Consider the following 6,901-nt stretch of genomic DNA (forward strand, 5'->3'; position numbering starts at 1 on the left):
TATGTATGTATGTGACCGCAGCCACTTGGCTGAAACACATAAATAAATAAATAAATAAATAAATATATGTATGTATGTATGTATGTATGTATGTGTGTATGTATATATATATATATATATATATATATATATAAAAGACCTACTGACGATACCGACCTACTTTACGCTTTCTACCATAAACAAGTTGGTGTTTGTTCATTTGTTTTATTATTAGTTATATTTTCTTTTTACTTAATTTCTCTTTTTTCTATCATTATTTTTTACTCTTTTTTTCGTTTTTTGGAGTATGTATGTATATGTGTGTGGGTGCTATTTTTTGTTATGTTTTTGCATTTATTTCTTATTATTTTTATTGCATTTTTTTGTTATTTTTGTTGTTGTTGTTGTTGTTGCTTCCCTTTACTACCTCGAGGTCAGTAAACAGGTTGGTGATAAGGAGAGGAACGAAATAGATAGATTGAAAGAGCGAGAGAGAGAGGGAAATTGAGAGAAGATTGTAGGGCAAAGAAACGAAGCGGAGACCTGTGATAGTAACTAAGCAAAAGAGAGAGGTGTGGAGAGAGAGAAAGAGAGACAGACAGACTATGGTTGAGAGTGAACACAAGAGAAGGGACTGATGTAAAAGACTATACGTGTGTGTGTGTGTGTGTGTGTGTGTGTGTGTGTGTGTTTATAACCATATCAGTAAAAGAATGTCCCCTTAGACGACAGAAACTAAAACAAATAAAAGCAGGACATGAAGACAGACAACAACAACAACAACAACAACTATAATAATAATAATAATAATAATAATAATAATAATAATAATAATAATAATAATAAGGATAATAATAATAATAATAATAATAATAATAATAATAATAATAATAATAATAATAATAATAATAAACGTAAAAATACAAAACTGCTGTGACAGAAAAAGTAAACCAATGAAGTAAAACAGAAAAAAATGCAAAAACTATATAAATATATAAAAACAAAGGAAACAAGGGGAAAAAAATTAAACTAACTCACAACATAGTTCTGTCATGTGACCGAATACTGGGTTTTTGATTCGCTTCTGACATACATTCCTAGCAGTAGGGCTTGGTAATTACCTCCAGATTTCCTTCTTTTAATTATAGTTCTTTCCTTTCTTTTTTACTTTTTTAAATAATTCTCTCTTTTTTTTTATTTATTTGTTTCTGTCATTCGATTGTGACCCTGTTGGTTGCGTCGAACAAATAAATCGACTTCAGTCTGTTACTTATTGTGTTGGTCTCTTTTGCCAAACCACTATGTTACAGGGACGTTAGCAGACCAACACCGGTTGTCAAGCGGTAATTGGAGACAAACACTCACACGCACACATATACACATACACATACACACACACACACACACGCACACACATATGTATAACATAGGAACAAGCAACGGATTTTTTTGTTTTGCCTCATAAAAACAACCGATGAAACAATTGTAACAACAATGAAAACACATTCATTATTCTTTTACGCTACACTGACATCCGATGAAACAATTGTAACATAAAAACATCCGATGAAACAATTGTATTTCATAAAAACATCCGATGAAACAATTGTAACAACAATGAAAACATATTCATTATTCTTTTACGCCACACTGACAGTTCCACTTTTCATTGATAATTTGGAATACTATTAGAGCTACGGATTACCCAACAACATTGAATGTACTTCATTGCTACCTTCTGTGCCTGGACAATGGATTGCTTCATTAGCTGCTCGCATAATTCTTATTTCTTTAATACCCACAAGGGGCTATACACAGAGAGGACAAACAAGGATAGACAAACGGATTAAGTCGATTATATCGACCCCAGTGCGTAACTGGTACTTATTTAATCGACCCCGAAAGGATGAAAGGCAAAGTCGACCTCGGCGGAATTTGAACTCAGAACGTAGCGGCAGATGAAATACCGCTAAGAATTTTGCCCTGCGTGCTAACGTTTCTGCCAGCTCGCCGCCTTTTCTTTCTTTTCTGCTCGCATAATTCTGTCTAGCCAATTAGTGGCGTGATTCACGTTGATATGTCTCCATCCTTTACTGATCCATTATAGTTGGATATATCCCGTAGCCGACCAGTCGCAATTTTTTTGTCTCTCCGTTCTCCGAGACATTTTCTAAGCGTTACCCACTATTCTCGTCTCCTTGGCCACAAGGCCGTATTTTGTTCGACTGTCTGACCTTGCCCACCGTACCAAACCACACTCAGAGTCTTTATGATCATTTTGTTTTGTTTTGTCTGCTCACGTCCCTAATTCTCCGCAAGAAAACTCTTTTTGCGGGCACCGCCAATTGGGAAGCGTTCAGTGTTATCGTTAAAGGTGCGAAACTGAATATTACCAATTGGTTGATAACTGATGAAGAATTACGGACCTTCTGTTTGTTTCCCGTACGTTTTTACATTCAGTATACGTTATGTCGTTTGTTTATTTACCATACAGTTTTTCATTTATTAGTAATGGAACGCAACACACACCAAATCCGTATTAACAAGTTCATACGCACACACACACGCACACACAAACACACACACACACACACACACACACACACACACACACACACACACACACACACACACACACACACACACACACACACACACACACACACACACACACACACACATATATATATATAATGTCGGTAGGGTAAAATCCAAGCTGAGTCCTATTATTTGATTCTCTGTACGAAGAACCTCTAATAGAAAATCTGTTACATCTTTATCCAACATGTACAACTTTGTGATTCCTATTAGCAAATGAAACATATGTAATGGTGAATAAATAATACTAAAAACCTTTCAAACTCCCTATACATATATACATACATATTTATACACACACACACACACACATACACACACACGCACACACACATATATATACATACATACACACATATACATATCGGAAGTTCCACACTGAATCATAATATCATTTTCTGTTACATAACGTTGTTACATTTTGATTACAGCCAGCATGTCTATTTACCGTACCTTTTTATCTTTTACTTGTTTTAGTCATTAGACTGTAGCCATGCTGGAGCACCGCCTTGTAAAATTTTTAGTTGAATGAATCGACCTCAGTACTTATTTCATTTTTGGACTGTACTTATTTTTATCGGTCTATTTTGCCGAACCGTTAATTTATGGAGACGTAAACACACTAACACCGGTCGTCATGGGTGGTGGGGGACAAACACAAAGCCGTCGTGTATGTATGTATATACATACATACACACACACACACACACATATATATATATATATATATATATATATATAAAGAAACCCGTCGTATATATATTTATCTTTCAGTTTCCGTCTATCAAATCCACTAAAAAGGATTTAGTTGGCTCAAGGCTATAGGAAAAGACACTCGCCTATGGTGCCACGCAGTAGAACTGAACCCGGAACCATGTGGTGGGGGAAGCAAACTTCTTACCAGACAGCCACTCCATCAAGTTCTAAGAAATCTTTCAATTTACTAATTCTACGATTCATTCATGGCTTTTTATTCTAATGAGCAGTAAACTGAAAACAAATTAAAGAATAACGGTGTCCAGGTATATAAAATTTTTAAAGATATCTTACGATTGTTTTAAAGGATTGCAAATATATCAACAAAAAGCATTGTTGATTTCAGTTTACAAGGTATCGACGTCCGACAAGTTGCAGAACTTAAAATTATAAACGAACACTAGCCCTCCCATCAGTCGTCAAAACAGCTGTTTCATTACGATTGGTTGGCTGCTGAGAGATTTGTAATTATGCGTAGTACCCCGGTCAGTTGAAATGTCAAGGAAAACATCGGCTGATCGTGTTATATTCACGGAAATAATAAATGTTACAATTGTATAAACCACATCCAACATTAGCTTACATCCTTTCAGTTGTATGTCGGTCGAAAATGTTCTCTAGGTATCGTTAGGCGGTGATGGTGTCGATTAAGGATTAACAGCGACTGATGATTATTGGTTGCTGTTGCTTGGCAATGCTTTATGATTAAGGTGGACAAATGAGTTTGGTGAAGGGAAAAGAGGAATAAAAACGGTCGGTGAGGTGAGCGGTCGACGATTTCTTTTGTTGTCTATCAATATTATGATCCGCTTTTCGTGGGTGATCATAGTTTGAACTTTTGTCTACCAGATTATGTTGTACTTGAAACCTAACCTATAGTGACTGTGTTTTCTAAATAAGTAAAGGACTCATCAGAGAACATCTGCGGTTTCTATACAGTCGTTGCGAAAATCATAGTTTTGCTAATACTCTTTTACCCTTTTACTTGTTTCAGTCTTTTGACTGCGGTCATACTGGAGCACCGCCTTTAGTCGAGCAAATCGACCCCGGGACTTATTCTTTGTAAGCCTAGTACTTATTCTATCGGTCTCTTTTTGCCGAACCGCTAAGTGACGGGGACATAAACACACCAGCATTGGTTGTCAAGCAATGTTAGGGGGACAAACACGCACAAACACACACACACGCACACACATATACACATATATACACGACGGGCTTCTTTCAGTTTCTGTCTACCAAATCCACACACAAGACATTGGTCGGCCCAAGGCTATAGTAGAAGACACTTGCCCAAGATGACACGCAATGGGATTGAACCCGGAACCATGTGGTTGGTAAGCAAGCTACTTACCACACAGCCACTCCTGCGCCTAATGATCAAATCAGCTTTAAGAAAAAAATAGGAGCGTTAAAGATAGTTTAGTAACAAGTTTATTGGAACCAAGTTCCTTATTTCTACAAGAATGAGTTTTGAATCTGAGCAATTTTATCGATGAAAATAGAAAACGAATTATCTGTTTCTAAATTTTTGGTACAATATATTTTATAAGTAGGAGAGTTTATAAATGATAAGAAAGTTGGGAGAGTGTTTGTGGACGGATGAGCGAACTTGATGTTGCTCAAAGGGGTACGGAACCAGCATGATGTGGCGGGGATAAACCAGCATATGCTGTCGGGCCCCTGCTGATATTGGGGGTTGCGTTCTATGCCTTGACTCGAGCATAGAACGGGGCTCACCTCTTTGAGCTGGAAAATGAATGGAATGCCTGGTGTGTCTTGTTGTGGCTACCCCTCCTAAAAAAGGGGGGTGGAATATACCTGGGTATATAAAAAAATATAAGTACATTTATTAAATAATTGCCGGGGGATTGAATCCTTATCCTTGTAAACTAACCGACGGAGAAACTGTCGCTTGATCTGGTATAAATAACAACCAAATCTCCCTCAAGTCTCACCGTATCGAAAGATACACTAGATAATGTGGTCCATGAAATACAAAAATAAAAAGTAAAAAACAGGATGGCCATGACTGGAATAACTTTTGTTCCTACGCAATCTAATTTTTTTTATAGCACATATATTGTCCTTGTAAAGTTATTTCCACCATAACTCATGATAATGACAGAACAACATTAGACAATGTAAAAATTTGTTATATGCTACAGAAGCAGTATTAGGTTAAAATAGTCATCCGTGTATCATACTTAATGCAGATACATCACAAAAGGCAAATCAATTGTGTTATTCGTCAAGAGATAATATTTCTTAAGGACGTTCTTTGTTTAAAAAACATAATATATATCAGTAGCAGACGAAAATCGTCCAGCAGTGATGAAGATGCTAGATGCACATTTCTGTTTCGTTGTGCTTTGTTAGTGGCAAGTACTTAATGGAAATTGCATGCTAAGACAAAATCCGTTGCAAATGATATTGGAAAAACAATGAGTGAAATGTATTAAGGGAGAATGATGTTTTCCTGGTTTGGTCCCATTCTTGCTAAGAGACGAAAAAACTAAACTTCCTATGAATTCAATGGCAATCGGTAGGACAAGCACAGAGAAATCGACTCCAGATAAACAACCCAGCGACAACAGATTTCGACAATATGTGTGTGTGTGAGAGAGAGAGAGAGAGAGAGAGAGAGAGAGCACATGTGTGCGCGTGCGTGTTTGGATGAGCAAACGAGAGAACAATACTAAATTCTTGTTTATTTCTTCAATCAAAGTTGCTGATTTACTCCGCGCTACAGAGGTATTTCCGTTTTCACACGTTATTTGTGTGTGTGTATGTGTGTGTGCGTGTGTGTGTGTGTGCGTGTGTGTATAGGGGAGAGTGAAATAAAGAGAAAGAGAGAGAGCAAGAGAGAAAGAGAGATGTCTCGCAAATATAAAACTCTACATGTATTTAACGTAATGGAGCTTAGCAAAAGGCTCAATAAATAGAAAATGGATCAATACTTAGAGCAACAATATGCAAAATTAATTGTCCATTCGTTTAGTCGTCACACACACACACACACACACACACACACACAAACACATCCACACATACATACACACATCCTGCAATAGCAGTTAATTCAATCATCTGCTTCTATTATACGTTTACTCCACTTTTGTTGTCACTCATCGTTGGACAATTTCGGACACTTAAGGATACACATGGAAGATACATTCCATGCGAAGACCGGATTACACTTTGACACTTTTACTTGTTTCAGTCATTTGACTGCGGCCATGCTGGAGCACCGCTTTTAGTCGAGCAAATCGACCCCATGACTTATTCTTTGTAAGCCTAGTACTTATTATATCGGTCTCTTTTGCAGAACCGCTAGAATACAGGGATGTAAACACACCAGCATCGGTTGTCAAGCGATGTTGGGGGGACAAACACAGACACAGAAACACACACACACACATACATATACATATATATACATATATACGACAGGCTTCTTTCAGTTTCCGTCTACCAAATCCACTCACAAGGTTGAATTATCTGTACTATTTTAAGCTTGATACTTACTCTGTCGGTGTCTTTTTGTCGAACTGCTAGTTAAAGTGAC

This window comes from Octopus bimaculoides, chromosome 1 (genome assembly GCF_001194135.2).
Source record: "Octopus bimaculoides isolate UCB-OBI-ISO-001 chromosome 1, ASM119413v2, whole genome shotgun sequence".
NCBI lineage: Eukaryota > Metazoa > Mollusca > Cephalopoda > Octopoda > Octopodidae > Octopus > Octopus bimaculoides.